The sequence below is a fragment of the Podarcis gaigeae genome (genome assembly GCF_964106915.1).
Source record: "Podarcis gaigeae genome assembly, chromosome: 8".
Lineage (NCBI taxonomy): Eukaryota > Metazoa > Chordata > Lepidosauria > Squamata > Lacertidae > Podarcis > Podarcis gaigeae.
The window spans coordinates 55,808,889-55,826,983 of NC_139684.1; the positions used below are offsets into that span (position 1 = coordinate 55,808,889).

General features: G+C 49.6%; 1 long non-coding RNA gene across 1 annotated transcript; it reads right to left on the reverse strand.

Moving 5' to 3' along the window:
- Positions 1 to 10,260: 10,260 nt before the first annotated feature.
- LOC310850291 lies at positions 10,261 to 17,863 on the reverse strand. Its single transcript, XR_014567279.1, has 5 exons — positions 17,765 to 17,863; positions 16,991 to 17,230; positions 12,394 to 12,567; positions 10,495 to 11,947; positions 10,261 to 10,410 (listed from the first exon to the last, which is right to left on the reverse strand). It is a non-coding gene; the product is annotated as an uncharacterized lncRNA (long non-coding RNA).
- Positions 17,864 to 18,095: the final 232 nt, after the last annotated feature.

Consider the following 18,095-nt stretch of genomic DNA (forward strand, 5'->3'; position numbering starts at 1 on the left):
TAATAAAGCTAGGGACTCTCTGTGCTGCTTAGAGAGCACCTCCCCCTTGCAGATCATCTCCTGACCCCAAGAACTGAGGCTCCCAGTTTCAGGATACCTTGTAATGGCATCAAAGGAAGCAAACCATGCCAGCCTTTGCCTTGGTGAGCCTGTTGGAGGCCACATACCCCAGAGGAGTGGAGGCAAGAGCCTTTTGCTCCCTGGCATTGGATCTGCTCCTCTGACAACCCCATGCGCTTCACACAGAGCTGTATGAAGGAGCCAGAGCCAATTGTTCCAGCTGCCAACATGTCATGGCAGAGCTAGCAAGCCAAAGTAATATGGGAAAGGGGTGGCAGGAGATGGAGGCCACCTGGAATCTCCCCAGAGGGCACCTGAATGGGATCTGTGCACCTGCCTGCAGGAAGGACTGATCTGGGTGTGACCCAACTCTCCCTCTCTTCTCTCCCTCTCTCTCACTCCTTCAAAGGCACCGCTGGCTGTTTGGAAGAGCACTGCCTGTGTGTTCTCCAAGTGAATCTCCCAAAAGGGCATTTGGGGGACAGGGGAGATCCCCATGGAAGGAGACCTTGGCCTGCAGCTGGAACAGAAGCAGCAGCAAGAGTTGTTCAGGGGGTCTAACTGGATCAAAAGGTGGTCCTGTAAGTCATGGGTGGGGCTGGATTGATGTCATATAGGCCAACTGCTTCTCAGCTCAGGCATGAAGGGTGGCCTCCCTAAGCCAGAAGGCCTGAGAACTCCTGGTTGACGGAGGGCTGTCAGTCATCCTCATGCACATCAGCATGCTGCAGGGTGGCAAAATCAGGAGGCAGCTGAAGAAAGGCAGCAAAAACGCCACCTGCAGCTTGGAAATGAGTGCCCTCTCTCCTAACTGAACATCAAAGAATAATAGAGTTGTAGGTTTTGAAGGGATTCCCAAGGGTCATGTAGTCCAATCTCCTGCAGGAATCACAGCTAAAGAATCCCTGACAGGTCATCATCCATCCTCTGCTTAAAAACCTCCCCTACACTCTGAGGGAGTCCGTTCCACTGCTGAATGGTTCTTAACATCAGAAAGTTCTTCCTAAGGTTTAGTGCTTTGCTCCTTCTGAGGTCAGTGGCAAAATTTGGGCAAAACCAGCCCCTGGGGACCTCCTGTGCCTGGGGAAAAGGAGAATTTGAATGTATTGGCTGATTTCAGATCATTTGTTTGATGATTTTATTGTCCATTTGTTTCTACAATATCAGCATGTAGTACTTTTTCCCATCTGTCTTATTTGCCTGAGACCATGCCCCCAGCACCCCTTTCAGTCCCTTATTCTATGCCTGGCTCTAGGTTCCAGTTCCACCTTGGCCATTGAGGCACCTTGGAGGAGCTGCTTTCGCACAACCAAGGTTCTACAAAATAGGAAAGGGGAAACTCGAGGGGAAGGGCATGGTTGTGTCTGAAGGACAAGAGTCTTGAAAAATAAGGAGCAGTCTCCTGAGTGTTATAAGCAATAATCAATAATTAAAAGCCTTGTTAAAGTATTGTTGGATTGTACTTCAGAAGCAAAGTAGTTAATGCTGCATTTCATGGTTAATTCAATGTCAATTAACTGATTGCTAACTTCCCTCCAGCTAAATCTTACTTGGTTCAGGGAGGAGGCATCAAAAGCATCCTGGCTCTAAAAAGCTGGATGTTCCCATCACTCATCTCTAGCTTCAGGCTTGGAATCAATGTTGACAGATGCACCATTGCAGTTTGATCAGCCATTTTGTCATGTCACCATTTCCTGGATTCCGCCACCACCACCAACCCAATGGGACTAGAAATATCTTCAAGACAACACCAAGGAGAGGTCATGTCCCCATAGATTGTCTTTTCTTTCCAGAGAAACTGGCCAGCTTCTGAGTCACCCAGTCACTGTTGCCTTCCACATGCCTATGGAGAACATGTAGACCCCTGAGGTGAATAAGCCACCAGCAACCAGCAGCCCAAAGGATCAATTATGCTGGGTTGGATTTCAGCACCATGGCCAGATCCCATGGAGACAACTCGGAAGAGGCAACAATCCAGCCATCCCAGAGTGGCCTGGGCACTTCCAGGGGTGGGGCAAGGAACTGTGTTCATCCTCTTCTCCTGCTGGTGTCCCAGGATTCTGCTCCAGAACCTGAAAATGTTTGTAAGTTTATTATGCAGAAATTTTAAGGCAGCATCATTTAAGGTGAAAGGGGCAAGGAATCATTGCCTTCCCCTTGGGAGGAACGTGGTCAGGCCTGCAAACAAACACTGGGTTTGCTCAAAGCCCAGAGCACACCCTTGTTTCTCTACCTAATATGTGGAGTTTACTGCAGATCCCAGAAAATCTATGTCTGGGAACTCAAATCTGGAACTCACCAGCCACTCTTTCTTTAAGCCACTTCATTTACCTCCAAACATTCAAGAAAGAAGACAGTGGAAAGGGACAAGCCACAAGTCATTAATTTATACAAAATAAATTAAAACAAAGGGTTGGATTTCAAAACCTAAAATTCAGTTTAAAGCTGACAGGCCAGATTTCAAAGCATGTCATTGAAGAAGCTGGTTGAACAGAAAGGTATTGCCCTACTTTGGAAAAAAAAAACATAACGATGGCTGGGGCAAACTTTCCTGAGAAGGTTTTGCATCACTGCAAAAAGAAAAAAAGGTCCATCTCCCTTCCTTTGGCTCTCAGAGCAAAGCCTCTGAAGAGAGTCTTAAGGTTCAGACAGGTAAACATGGGTGAAAGTGGCCTTTCTAGTAACTTGATCCCAAGCTGTTAGGGCTTTAAATTAGGCTCAGAAGCCAGTGTGGTTGACAAGGAAGAGGCATAATCTGGTCAAACTGCTCAGTCTCAGGATATAGTTCTGGAGAAAAAGCCATTTCTGGGCCATTTGTAAAAGGCAGCCTCATGCACAGTGCAAGACATTGCAATAGTTTCAACAGAAGGTGACCAAAGCCTGGGTCACTGTGAACAAGCCAAGAAAGGTCACTGCTGGCATCTCAGCCAAAGCTGGTAAAAGCCGCTTCAGGCCGCAGAGGTCACCTGAGTCTCTAATGACGGTGCTGGATCAATAAGTTCCCTTAGAACCAATTAGCTTGACCTTTACCCAAAGACTTCTCATCAAGTGGAGGCTGTAACAGCTTCAGTTTTGTGCAAGGCAGCTGAAGGTCCCATCAGCACCACCATCCCTGCAGCAATGCAAAGACTGCAGAACTCTGGAGAAAGCCTGTGTCAGAGAGGAAGGCCATTTTCTATCTTTACTCTGGAGTAGGCAAGTCCTAGCCATTCCATATGGATCACTGATCCACCATGAATCAGTGGAACACTATGAGCAGGCAAACTGGTAGAGGATATCCATAACAGTGGCATGTCAGAAATGCACAAAAGTCTTGTCTCATAATTTGGAGTGCAGAGATTAATCCATCTGCAGTCCTGGGCTCAATAAAACACCACAGGAATTTGATTGGAGGGCAGAGAATTACCGTAATCCCTATAATAAGGACGTAAATTGGAGACTTGAAAGAGCCTTTTCCAACTTGTTGAGAGCCGTTGACTCCTCTTTGCTCCCCCCCCCCCAAGTAGAAGGCTGTCCTGATCCCCAGATTTGCAGGTGCCCCCTCTCTGGATGAACAACTGGTTTCTTTTTAATATGTATTAAATCAAAATAATATTCGAAAGGAAGTGCCAAGGGTATCTGTCCAATTCTGAAGGCATTTTTGCTTTTGAAATGAGAACACTCATGATAAGTAAGTAACACTGCTCTCACCAGTAAATAATAGTTTTATCTTTATTTGTTTCCCATTGTCTCATGAACAAAACCTTTTCAGTTACAAACTGTGGTCTGTCTCCCCTGGATTTCACATTTTGGGGCAGTTGTGGAGCTATAACTTCCATCCCCCCTGCCCCTGCTTTTGGGCCAGATGGGAGTTGTAATTCAGCCATCTCCAGATAGCCAAAGGTTTCCCACACCTGCTTTAAGGATTGGAAAACTCCCCCCGCCCCCAGTTTACCTGTAAGATCACCTTACCGTAAACATGCCCACAGCCCACAGCCCACTCGACCACTTCGATCAACAGAACTGAAACTATTACAGGTGCCACATAATATTCATTCCACATTTGTAAGAAATCAATCTTTTAATACGGGGGCACCTTACACTTTGGAACTCCCTGCCTATTCACATCAGGCAGGCGCCTTCATTTTACTCTTTTTGGAACTTACTAAAAACACTTTTATTTAGGCCAGCCTTTCCAGACGTATAGAACATATAGAATGTTGACGCATGTTCTAATCTGTTTTCAGTCTACAGTGGTACCTCGGGTTACATACGGTTCAGGTTACATACGGTTCAGGTTACAGACTCCACTAACCCAGAAATAGTGCTTCAGGTTTAGAACTTTGCTTCAGGATGAGAACAGAAATTGTGCTCTGGCGTCGCGGCAGCAGCAGGAGGCCCCATTAGCTAAAGTGGTGCTTCAGGTTAAGAACAGTTTCAGGTTAAGAATGGACCTCCAGAACGAATTAAGTACTTAACCTGAGGTACCACTGTATTGCTTTAAAAAAAAAAGTTTTGAATAGTTGTTTTTACATGTTTTTACTGATACCTTTATTGTTTCGTTTTCTTCGTAAACTGCTTCCTGGCAAGACGACGACAACCAGCCTCACCTTTTTGCAGCACAGAGAGCTTTCCACGCTGAGATGTGGCAGGTCTTCAGGCTTGAGGGAAGTTTCTGGTTTCAGCCTCCTCTCTGCTCCAGAACAGCATCTTTGCCTCCACAAGTCTCTGGTCCCTGCAAGCATCCAGGGTACCGACTCCCACCCTGTCTCTCCCCCCTCTTTACCGTCAACTGCAGGCTTTGCATAGCTGGCGGTGCTCGGAGTGTGTCACCACCAGCGCGGTGCAATCTGAGACACAGCTTGCTTTTCTGCATCTCAGATCTCAGGGCTGAGCCGCAAACTGTACATGACACAACTAAATTAATATTTAAAAATAATTACTTGCTGCCTGGAGGTAAACAGAAAAAGGGCAAATAATTGATAGCAGAGGGACTGGCAAACTCCAAGTCTGTCGAGTGTTTGTGATGAGCTGAGGAGGTTCAAAGGGGTTGCGTGCTGGCGGCTCTGAGGAGAGGGTGGTTTTTTTTCCAGAGATCAATCAAAGGCACACATACAGCACCCCAGTCCCACCCAGCCCCCATTTGGGTCTCGGCTGCATTCAGTGGGACTTCTGCACAATTCAGGCAGTTCTAGAACTCAAGGCACACAACTTTTATCCTGAAGATATTTTAAGAGGAGGGGAAGTAGAGGGGTTGTCCCTCTGCCCAGCGACATCTCAAGGAGGAGAACAGATGCTCTCAGCCGGATATTATGCTTACCAAAGACAACAAAGAATTTTGTCTTGCCTGAACAACAAATGCATTTATTACGACACTGATGTTTGTGGCAACAATTGTCCCTCTGGAAATTTAGGATTAGGGATATTTCCCATTTCTTGAGCACTTCCAAAAGTGTAAAGCTTGTTACAATTTGCATCTGAAATTATGTCAAGTATTGGGAAGGGAATAAAATATTTTCAGTTAAGGAATGGTACGTTAGCAGCATAATTCTGTAAATGTCTCGTTATACTAGCATGCACATATATAATGAAATTTGGAACTCATTTATACAAAATACAGTAGGCTTAAAGGTGTATTTGTTAACTGTTAACAATTGATATAGTGAGATACTATATCCTTTTTTCCTTTCTGTCTTTCTTCACTTTTTAAAAAATACATTTTATGTTTTGTATTTTTTTAAAAAAAATAAACAAATTGGTCTATTCAGTTGTTTGGGGCTTGCTCTAAAGTAAATGGGTATTGGATTATATGGCAGATTTGGGTGCATTAGCTCATTCTTGCTGCTGCTTAACAAATTATTACACCAATGAATGCTAAGAATCACATCTGAGAGAAGGAAGGAGGAGGGGAAGGGCTATCTTGTACCTACCAAGTCAAGTCCAACTTCCGTATGAGGACAGGCAGAATTTTGCCACCACCCACATGCCTTTGCCTAATGGCCTATTTTGCCTCATCACTGACAAGAGACAAGGATGGTGCCCCCTCCCACCCCTCCCCCACCCTCCCTTCTGGACTCTGAAGCCTCTTTTTGTCATTGAAAGTGTACATGAGCATCCGAAGATGGGGCAGCCCTTGCCAGAGGTGCACAGCCTAGTGACTGGAAGAAGCAGGAGGCAGGAGGCCTCATTGGGGCTGCCAGCTCAGAACTGAGGACTTGGCTGTGTATGGTTCAGCCTTGTCCAAATAGCTGCTGCTGGGAGTTGATTGAACAGGGAACCAAAATCATCTTACCGGAGCCAGCCTCCCTCTAGTGAATCCAATTGCCTCTGGAGCCCTCTGGAGAGAGTGTGCGGCCCCCGCCCCCACCCCTGGAAGCAACAGGGACCTTCTGCTGGGGGAACATCAGCACCCACCTGTGCGAGTCGCTCTCTGGCACCTTCTGCCACCTGGATTCGCTCCTCACCCCCGGTGGGTTATCAGTGTGACGCCAGGCATGGGATTGGCTGTCATTAATAATACATGAGGCTGCCACTTGCTGGCTGGGTGCTCTGGCACCCTCTGCCGCAGAATCACTGCACAGAGTGCAGGCAGAAAAGGGGGAACCTGCAAACTCTGAGAAATTGCTTTTAAAAAATAATGTGCCAAGAGAAGCCAGCGGGGCTGTCTAGGGCTTTGCATGGAATGTCACTGATATGACTGTCTGACTGCTCAGGGCAGTGACCTCCTGGCGCTCAGGCATAGAGTTGCAAGGGATTCCCAAGAGCATCATCTAGTCCAAATCCTCAGTGCAGGAATCACAACTGAAGAATCCCTGACGGATGACCATTCCAACCTCTGCTTAGGAACCTCAAATGAAGGAGAGTCCACATCCTTCCAAGGGAATCCCTTCCGCTGTCGAACTGCTCTTACTGGTGGGCCTGTTCCCTGGAGGCCAAGATGGCTGACCTGGAAAAGCTAAGAGAGGCACAGAGGTTCGTGAGTGAGGGCTTTCAGGATGTTATACCCGTATCTTGCTTCAAGGGTGACGGCTCTTCTGCCGTCATGAAGCTGGAACATGTGCACGGGAGGGCAACCAAGGTGATCAAGGGTCACCAGTGTGAGAGAGCCAGTGTGGTATAGTGCTTAAGAGCAGTGGACTCGTAATCTGGTGAACCGGGTTCGTGTCTCCGCTCCTGCAGCTGCTGGGTGACCTTGGGCTAGTCACACTTCTCTGAAGTCTCTCAGCCCCACTCACCTCACAGAGTGTTTGTTGTGGATGAGGAAGGGAAAGGAGATTGTTAGCCTTTTTGAGAGTCCTTCGGGTAGTGATAAAGCGGGATATCAAATCTAAACTCTTCTTCTACAAACCAAGCCTTATGAGGAATGGCTGGGGGAGCTGGGTTTGTTTATGCTGGTAAAGAGGAGACTGAGAAGAGCAATGATAGTCATCTTCAGGTATCTAAAGGGCTATCACATGGAAGAAGGAGCAAGCTTCCCCACCCCATGTTCTGGAGGGTAGGACCTAAACCAATGGATTAAAGTTACAAAAATGAGATTCTGGCTAAACTTCCAAAAGAAGTTTGGTTAAGTGTTGTTTGACAGTGGAACGGACTCCCTTGGAAAGTGATTAACTCTCCTTTATTGGAGGTTTTTAAACAGAGCTTGGATGGCCGTCTGTCATGGATGCTTTAGTCGTGATTCCTGCATTGCAGGAGGCTGGACTAGATGGCCCTCAGGGTTCCTTCCGACTCTACAATTCTCTATCATTCTGTGAGTCAATAATGGTGCATTAATGTTGGATTTATACTGGGCCACCCACACCTCATTCTGCTTTCTTAGTTGTTCTGCAATGCTTCCCCACAATTGCCATCTGGAGAGGCCCTTTTGCACAGTATCCCACAAAAGTGGGACAAAAAATACACCAGAACATTTATTTATTTCTTTTTATTAAATTTATATCCCACCTTGTGCCCAAAGGAGCCCAGGGTGGCAAACATGTCTGTGGATTTTTTTAAAAAATCTATTAAAATAAAAACATATTTAAAACATATTTTTTAAAAAAGTTCAAAACAACACAATAAAGTTTCTTTTAAAAAAGGGAAAAAAATTCACTTCCGGTCTGAAAAGTTGCAAGAATTTAGCAGGAAACTGGGGTGTTGCTCCTGTTGCAAGTGAAGCAGGATGGCAGAAACTTTCACAAGTGCAAGTAGATGTGGGTATGATAACATCGTAAGTGAGACAGGGAGCCTCTCTGTGCTGCTCAGATCCCACCCCAATGCTTCCCAGGCGAAAGAATGAACCGCAACAGCCTTGGGCTTTCATCCTCCCTAGAGCCAGGATTCCCCCCACTCCCTAGATCAGATTAATTGCGCATGTTGCCTCATAGAGATGGTTGCTCTGCCAGCAGTTTTAGGGGAGAGACTCAGGCAGGAGGGAGCACCTCAGTTAAGCAATGCAGGATGGGTGGGGCCTGGGAGCTCCATCAGCATTTCCAGAGAAGGGGTCCTGGAGCAGAGAAATAACTGAAGGCAGCTTGTTTTAAAAGTGCCGCCGCTGCCATAGCCCCTACACTATGGACCAGGCCACTTGAGCCAACTTTTGCCAGGACATCAAACCCTCCACCAGATACTTGCAGAGCCAGCCTGCAAGGGGCAATGGTTCAGCCCTATGTACTTCTCACAGAATCGTACTTGTTATTCCTGTATGGTAGGGGGTGGACGACATGTCCCTTCAAACTCTGCAGGTTCTATGATTCTATGAAGCGTGAAGACAAAGTCATGCCTCCTCTCCATCCCTTGAGGACAGGAAGAACTATGAGCTTTTCCTGCGTTAACTACCGGGTAACAGGGCTCGCACGGTGATTGTTTTTCCATGAGGTTGCCCCAGCCAGCATTCCTCAGGGGTCATGGGAGTTGCAGTCTTGTAATGTCCGGAGGACCTCAGGTTCTCCACCTCTGGCCTAGAAGAATACCACCACTCCTACAGCTTTCCAAATAACTACTAGCCCATGATGGCTTCTCTTCAGAATCCAGGAGACATGGGAGAGGAGCAGGAGGGGAACAGCAGTGTCATGTTGACATCGCTCAGTGGCCTTGTGTCTTCCCAGTGACCAGAAGCAAGGAGAGGTGGCGGCAGTGGCCCATCTTCCCATCATAAGAACACAAGAAGATCCTGTGGGATCAGGCTAATGGCTCATCTGGTCCAGCATCCTGTTCTCACAGTGGCCAACCAGATGCCCCCATAAAGGAAACCCGTGAGCAGGATTCAGGCACAAGAGCAACACTCTCCCCTCCCGTGGTTTCCAGAAGCTGGCATTCCGAAGCATTGCTACTTCCAGCTGTAGGGGCAGAGCGTAGCCACCCATACCTGTAGACCTCTCACCACTTTCCCAGGCCACAACTCCTCTCTTCCCACTGAGCTCTGGAAACGGCTCTCAGGCAGCCACCGCCACCAGGAGGATGAAAAGCTCAAGAGCTGCAGCAAGAGCAGCCAAGTAGCGCATCATCACCAGCACCATCTCCTCCACCACCAGCACCACGGACGAGTTCAGGCTGGAAGAGAAGCCAATTCCTCCTCGGGGCCTCTTTGACAGCAGTGGGAGTTTGTTGGCGAAACACAGGATGAGAAAGACGAGTTGCGGAGCAGATCTCGGCTCCAGCAAGACGGGTTTGAGAAGTCCTGGGCCTCTGCCAAGGAGGCCCTTGCAACACGCACATCTCAGAGGCAGAATGAAGCAGAGGGAAACTGCTGGGATCCTGGCGTGGAAACAGCGCTGGCAACACCCTCCGAGAAGCCACTGACAGATGCCTCAGACGCAACTTTTCCATCCCATAAGTGATTAACCGCCACGTCACAAAATGAGGTGGGGGGTGGGATGTGTGTTTGTGTGTGTGTCTAAGGGTGACTGTTTTTCACTGTGTGCACTGAGATTCACATATCTGTAGTGGGAAATCTCCTCTTGTTTCCCTTCACGTATTCCTTCGAAGTGCCTATTAAGTTAAGCCACGTGGAATCCAGTTAGGTGCTCTCAAAATACAGTGGACCCTCTGGATACGAGTTTAATTCATTCTGGGGGTCCGTGCGCACCCTGAAAAATCTGTATACAGAGGCGCCGCTTCTGCGAACGCGCGTGGTGTGATAGAGCGCTTCTGCGCATGCGCAAGTGGTGAAACCTGGAAAAATACTTCCGGGTTTGCCGCTTTCACAACCCAAACTTTACATTACTCGAGAGTATCATAACCTGAGGGTCTACTGTATGAAGAGGATGCAAAGGCACCTGGTGACTTAATTGTCTCTTTCTACTATTATATTTATTTTATTTTATTTTATTATTTTATTTATTTTTAAAGATTGATATGCTGCTATGTCATATCTATCTATCTATCATCTATCTATCTAATCTAATCTATCTATCTATCTATCTATCTATCATCTATCTATCTATGTATCTATCTATCTATCTATCTATCTATCACAGGCATAGGCAACCTAAGGCCCATGGGCCGGAAGTGGCCCATGTGGGTTGTTTAACCGGCCCATGGACCCCTGCTGCCCACTCAGTTGGCTCCCATGTGCCGTGCTAAACTGGCACGGAGCAGAGCAGGGACCACCTTCTGCAATGCTGGCCAGCTTCTCATTGGCTGCAAGAAGCTCCTGCAGCCAATGGGAAGCTGCGAACGCCTCCTCCACACTGGAAGGAGTGGAAAGGGTGTTTTTATGCGTGCACAAACACACACACTGGCCCACTGTGGTGTCTGCAGGATCGTGAACCGGCCCATGCCCCAAAAACGTTGCTGACCCCTGATCTATCATCTATCTATCTATCTATCTATCTATCTTAAAACAGTTTACAGGCATAAACTGTAAAAACCATACATTAAAAACCATAAAAAGGTTGAAAGAGTTAAGAACCAACCTCAGTTAACCATTGCAGAAGGATGTGTTCCGAATTGTCTGCATAGGCCTGGCAGAATAGAAAATTTTCAGGCAAGTGTTTTATTTGCACATTGACAAGCAGAGGGTTAAAAAGTAGAGGCAAGCGGGACACCTCTTACAGGCAGAGACCCATTTCCCAGGGATCTGACAGCCAAACACATAACAACGCTGGACATTTAGGAAGCAAAACCTTAACACTGAGTGACTTTGGGCCAGTTACTGCCTCTCAGCCTAACCAACGCCACAGGGTTGTTGTGGGAATTAAATGAGATGGGGCAGAAGTGCGCGCAGGGGGAGGTGGGACATAAATGCAGCAAGTAAATCAATAAATGAGGGGATTGGAGGAACCCGCAAGTCTTGCTCTACGGATCAACATTTTTAACCATGCAGCTGCTGGAGCATAGCAGGGAGTGAAGGTAACACCTTGGTGGTCCCTTCCCAAGGATGGATCCCCTGTTTCTATTCCCTCTCAGCCCCATATATTGTGCCCAACGATCCCAGCCATGTGGACCTGCAGAACGTAAGGGTCCCCCATGTGGGACCACAGCCTGAAAGGTATGGGTCACTCAAGCAGAACTGAAAAATAGGCTGCAGGGTTATCTTAATATATCATTTTTTAAAAAATTGTGTTTTATCATTTTGGGTGGGAGCTTCCCAGGGAACAATGGTATTGGTGTGGGAGGGTGTGCAGCCAAAATCACAAACACATGATGGTTAGACGGTCACTAACAGAAGCAATGACACCATGGAGGGGACCACACATAGAGGGGACTCTGTGATGTCACACCCGCAGACCTGGTGGCGGGAAAAAGAAAATGCATTAACCCCTATCTCTTCCTTCCTGCACTCACTCTTTTCCTACCTGCAATGGAGGAAGACTTCTCTTTGTTTTCCTCCAGACAGCAATCTCCATTTTGAACTGGACTGTGGATATCCGTAACATTTTAAGGATTGTTTCTTGCCTGGGTTTCATCAGTTGGATACTGGCAAGACCTTTGATGTGAGTAAACTTTGTTTACTAAACAGTCTGAGAGTGACATTTTTGTTAAACATAAAACAGGGAGAAGATAATCCAAGTCTGCCTAAAGCATCCTTGGATATCACAATTGCTCCAGAAGGTTATGCAACCTTGTCCTAATAGCATCCAGAGGTAAGCTGCACATGGATGGTGATTTTTAACTCTGCTGAAATAGATATTTGTATTCTCACACAAGCAAGAAAGAGGAAGTATAATTACTAAATAAAATATCCTCTCCTACTCATCTAAATCCTTCCAACAATTGGGTGTCCTTATATACAGTAAAAAAAATTAAAAACAACAACAACAGAGCTGCAGACTCTGAGACAGGAAGGTCTGATATCCTAGCTCCATGAGCCTGGCTTGGTCAAATGTTCTCAGCTTGATGTCTGCTTGGCTTCTTGAGAGAGTATACACATACCTGTACAAAGGGAAAACTACCCGCACAGCCACAGAAGGAGTTCATGGTTGATCTGAGATGTTCACCTGAGCCCCCAGCTCATCATGCTCCTGACTCAGTTTCCACACAACAGCCCTGTGAGGAGCAAGACAAAGAAGTTGTTGCCGTTCCCCCAACAAATCTGAGTTGTGCTTCCTAGGAGGAATAAAAGAGAGAGGATTGTGTGAATTGTTACTGTGGCACACACACACACCCTTGCATGAATCCAGCTGGTAAGATGATCAAGAAAAGCACCAATTCCACAGTGGCATGTATGGACAAACCAATTATCCATGTTCAGAATGGTTGGGCAGTGAAAGGTGAGTGAAGTGCAATTTGAAGCAAGCATAAGTGAGTGCTTTACTCCCAAGCAAGCAACAGCCGCCAGCTTAGATCTTTTAAGCCAATGAAATGTGCCTGAAGGATTTGGAGCAAGCTGCATAAGGCAACCAGACTTCATCAGAGGTGGCCTAGACTTTAAAAATATATATAAATACTGCCCTTCACCTGAAGATCACAGGGTGGTTTACAATATAGAAACACTTAAATGCACAACACAGTAACAAACAAGAACAATACCCCCCTTTCCCTTGCATTTTACACCTCATGCTCAGGGCTCCTTTGCTGAGGGAGGACACCTTTGTGTGACAGACCTTGGCATCTGATAGCCCATCATGGACATCATGGATGATGAGACACCACTCTTCTCCCTTCTCACCCTCCAGGTGATCTATGCAGGTTCTGAACTTTTATTAAACCCTTTTTAAAGGGTTTAATAAAAGGGGAGCCCTTGTGTGCTTATGTAGTTCTTTTAAAAAGTCTGCCATTCTCCCATTTCCTCAAAGATTCTCCACCATTTTGCATTCTAGCAGACCCCCTTCTCTCTTTCCCCTCTCCTCTCTCCCATAACTCTTTACTTAAATTAACATTTATAGCCCATCTTTCTTTGCAGACAGATACCAGGCAGCTCAGAGGGAAACAACAATGCAAAGCCAACAGCAGCAAAATCACCAATTCTGAAAGCTATACTAAAAAACGTCCCAGAAATTGAACCATTTTTAAAAGCAAGGGGGAGACACACACACACACACACACACACACACACACACAGCTAGAGCCAGCTATTGCTCAGCCCAGTTCTCCAGAGGACCTCCCCACCACAGTGGGTTCACATGGAGATATTTTTGAGAAAAAAAAAACAAAAACACCTGGGGACAAGAGCAGCCAAAACCAGAGCAGCGGGTCGTCAGCACCAACTTCTGGAAGGACACAAAAGGGCACTGCCAGACCCATCCCAGGACCATCTCAGGAAGGAGTTTACAGGGATGTCCAGGGCACTTCCTTGAAAATAAATAAATCCCAAAGTCCATTCCTGGCTTGTGGGATCTTTGCTTTGTTTCCCGCAAGCACCCCAAGATCTGTTCATCGGCCTAAACCAAGTGCAAAAGACAAATGCTTTGCGTCAAAGCATCTCGAGCGCAGGAGCTTCGCCTGAGTGCCCAGAACTGGTCAGCTCACAAGGCTACGGCGCAAAGCTCCACTCCAGGCTCGCCTCGCTCTCTCGGCAGCCAGGCTTGTTTTGCTGTTGAGCAATGCTGCCTCTCAGCCTAACCTGCTTCTTGCCTCTCCTGCGGGAAGCAATGACAGATCTCGCCCCCCAACCTTTCGGGTTGCTCGTGCCTTTTCCCTCCTTCCACTTTAGAGGCTATATTCCCGAGCCCCCACGCCACACACACAGAAGCCGCTTTTTCGGCACTCAGTAGTGATCAAAAGAGCCTCTGAGCATATGTAGAGTGTCCACTAGCCAACCACTGCACAACCGAGAGCCACCCCTGGCCCTGTTCGCAGCCGCCGAGCGCGGCCCGCCTGGAGTTGCGTCCCCGACGGCAGGCTAACTGGCGCTTGTGCTCCTGCTTTTAACCTCCGCAAGAATTCGCTTCTGCAGAGCTAGACAAACGCTCCCCTCGCGCCCTTGCCCAGAGGCGAAGGCTGGCGCGAAGAAGCCGCTTGGCTGCCCTGTCCCCTCCGTAGGCCACATTTTATCCGCAGAAGAATCCTGCGAGGTAGGCTAAGACAGAGAGGGAGCGAGCTTCATGGCTCGAGTCCACTCCTCTTGTTCGCCTCGCCTTCTTCCTTCTGGCTGCAGATCTGGCGTCGAACCGGAGCCGGCGCTGCCAGAAACGCTCCGGAGCGGCGGAAAGGGACGCCCGCGGGCGCTCCTTCCAGGCGACTCGGCGCGAAAGACGCTCCGTGGAGACTCTCAGGCTAGTGCGGCGGCAGGAGTGGCGCTGAAGCCCTAGGAGCCGCCGGAGCAGGCAGGCCTGCTAAAGCCCCCGTCCCGCCCCCAACTGACCAACATGGCGGGGTCGAGCTCAGCTGCCCTCCTTGTCCCCCGAAAGCCGCGTTGAAGAGGAGCTGAGCACCACCCATGTGATTTCTGCCCCCGACCTCCGTGAGGCTCTCTCAAGCAATCGCCCTCTGCCTCTTCACCGGCGTGGAAACAGTTACAGAACGAGAAAGTTGGAAGGAAATCAAAGGGTCGTCTTGTCCAGCCCCCTGCTATGCAGGAATCTCAGCACAGAATCTTTGCCCTAGCCGTGCGTGGACAGTCTGCAGGCTTCTAAAGTCTAGGACTGGGAGACACTGAAACTGGGGGAGCGGGCGAGTGGTGCCCCCCAGCCCAGCAGCCGTGAAGTATTTTGGCCAGCCACTAGCCTTCAGCTTAACCTACCCCGCAGGGTTCCTGTGAGGATGAAAAGGGAAAAGGAGGAGCACATGCAACGACTTCAGCTTCTCGAAGGAAAACAGGTTATTCACCAATGCATATATAAACAAATATTGCTCTTTATTAACGCGGATGGGGGGGGGCTCTTTTCACTCCGAAGCTGGCAGGAAGCCAGCTGGTGACCCAGAGAATGAAGGTCTCATTCATACAACCCCTCATTAACTCACCAGTGACTCACGTGCCATCCTGTGCCCGTGAGGATGGACAGCCTGTGAGTCATTGGCCTCGGTGGCTCCGAAGGTGATAGGGTGGTTCCATCGCATCCGTTCCCGCTGAGAAGCAGCACAAACACGATTTCCATAAGGTCAATAAACACATCCTGACGTGGCTATAGGCTGCGGAGGGATTGGGGCGCAAGGGCCAAAGATAAGGCGCGGGGGGCATCTCATCCCACCCTCCTTGTGAGCAAGAAACAAAAACTAGTTAGACCCCCAACTCTGGAGGAGAGTGACTAGGCTACTGAGATGATGGGAGCCCCCACCCGCCCCCACCTCGCCAACCGCTTGGCCTAGTTTTGCCCAACAAGCATTTCCGCCTGTGTCCTGCTGCTGCAGTCTGGGGAGAGTGTGAAAGTTGCAGGGGGAGGGGGGTGACTGCGCGCTGCTCTAAACTGCTTGAGGAAAGGGTGGGCCAGGGAGGGGGGGGATCTCCCTACTGGGCTATGAGGCTCACTGGGTGTCCTTGGCGAACCAGTCGCCACCTCTTAGGCTAACCTACCTCACAGGGTTGTTGTTTTGGGGAATAAATGAGAAGGTGGAGGAAATGTGTTTGCCACCTTGAACTCCTTGGAGAGAAAAAAAATGTGGGATGTAAATGCAAGCAAGCAAGCAAGCAAGCAAGCAAGCAAGCAAGCAAGCAAGCAATATATATATATTGATTGATTGATTGATTGCTTGCTTGCATTTACATCCCACATTTTTTTTCTCTCCAAGGAGTTCAAGGTGGCAAACACATTTCCTCCACCTTCTCATTTATTCCCCAAAACAACAACCCTGTGAGGTAGGTTAGCCTAAGAGGTGGCGACTGGTCCGCCAAGGACACCCAGTGAGCCTCATAGCCCAGTAGGGATTTTAATCCTGGTCTCTTCCAGGTCCTAGTCCGACACTACCCACTACACAACACTGCCCGGTTTTTAGATGGGGGCCACCTTGATGCTGGAACTCAGTTCTCCCGGCGCTGCCCGTTCCGTGCTGGGAAGACCCAATGTGTGCCCTGCAGGCAGGAGCGCCCCTCTCCCCTCTCCCAGGGCCAACTCCTAAATAAAGTTCCCAATGGAAAACGCCCGGAGCAGCCCGGAGTGCTGAACCCGGATCTGGCAGGTGGGCACTGGAAAGCGAAGCCTTCACAAGGGGGTCGAATAAAACCTGAAACGTTTGTGCCCCTTCCAGCTCCCTGCGTGGGAGTGATGCGAAGGAAGGGCTGAGCTCCATAAACGTGGTCCAAGGTAAGTCTCTGCCCCGCTCAGCATGCGGAGCGCGCACCTGGAGTGGCTCAGAAGCCCAGCACACCCTCATAAAAGCACCTGGGAGGATCGTCTCATCCCCACGGCGTCCCCCATTCTGCAAGGGGAGTTGGGGGAGGAAGGGAACCTCAGCCACACACGAGCCCCTTATCCCATCTTTTCCAACCCAGAACCGTCAGACAACTATGTCATCCCTTTCTAGAAACACGTGACAGGAGAGAGAATTGTAGAGTTGGAAGGGACCGCAAGGGTCATCTAGTCCAACCCTCGCAATGCAGGAATCGCAACGAACGATTCTATGAGAGATGGCCCCCCGACCTCTGCTTACAAACCTCCAACGAAGGAGAGTCCACCACCTTCCGAAGGAGCCCGTTCCTTTGCCGAGCATCTGTTGCCGTCAGAAAGTTCTTCCTAATGTTAAGTCGGAATCTCATTTCTTGTCATTTGAAACCATTGGTTGCTAGTGCCTAGGATTTAGGCTTCTGTCAGCAAGCTTTGGAAAGTAACGGCCAAACCCGCTCTGGGAAGCTCTAACTCCTTCTGCTTCTCAGAGGAAGCCGTGCGCGGCAGAGCTGTGGAAACAGACATCAGCATCAGGAATGCGGGCAAGGGGGCGAAACTAGGCACTCACCCAGCGCTGTTGCCTCAGGGCGCTCCCTCTGGGTCCATCCAGGTCCCACTGCGGACACAATTCCCGGAGAACCAAACATGCCTGAGAGAGCGTTGGGCGAGGAGAAGGGCCGGCTTGCTCCCCTTCGGCCTCGCTCCGGAGCAGAGGCGCGCTCTCAGCCTCTCGCAGGCACGTTCCCTCCAAATTGGAGAGGAAGGTACACCCCGCTCCGCCCGGCAGTTTTGCCAAATCGTGGGCCTTACAGTTGTTAAGGGGCCGTCACAAAAGCGGGGCGATCTCTTCCCCACCACCGAAATTCTCCCCCCCCCTTCCCCCACGCGAGACCCTCAGACCCGAAAAGGAGAGAGAAGCTGGGCAACGACGCGAGGAAACCCCCCGAGCCGAGTCTGAGATAGGAGTCGTCTGGAGGGACTGGAGTGCGTCTCCCCCCCCCCAAAAAAAAGACCCTAGTGCCAACCCCAGCCGGCAGACTCACCGGGGCAGCGGCGGAGCAGGGGGAACCGGCACCCGAGCTCCGGGAGGCTCCGCAGACGCGGCACGATTGCTAGGGCGCCGGCGACCCCGCGCTGACTGGCTGGCTGGCTCTCGCGTCGCGTCCCGTCCCGTCCAGCAGGTGCTGCCGCCTCCGCGGCCGCGCCGCTCCCCCCACGCGCTGAGTGGCCGAGCGGCGCGCCCGGCGCGCCTTCCCGCTCCAATCACGGACGGCGCCGGCAGACGGGGCGGGGGCGTCTCCCTTCGCCGGGGGCGCCCTATGGAGGTGCGGTGCGGGCTGCCAGTCGCGGGTGGCGGAGCCAATGGGGCGCGCG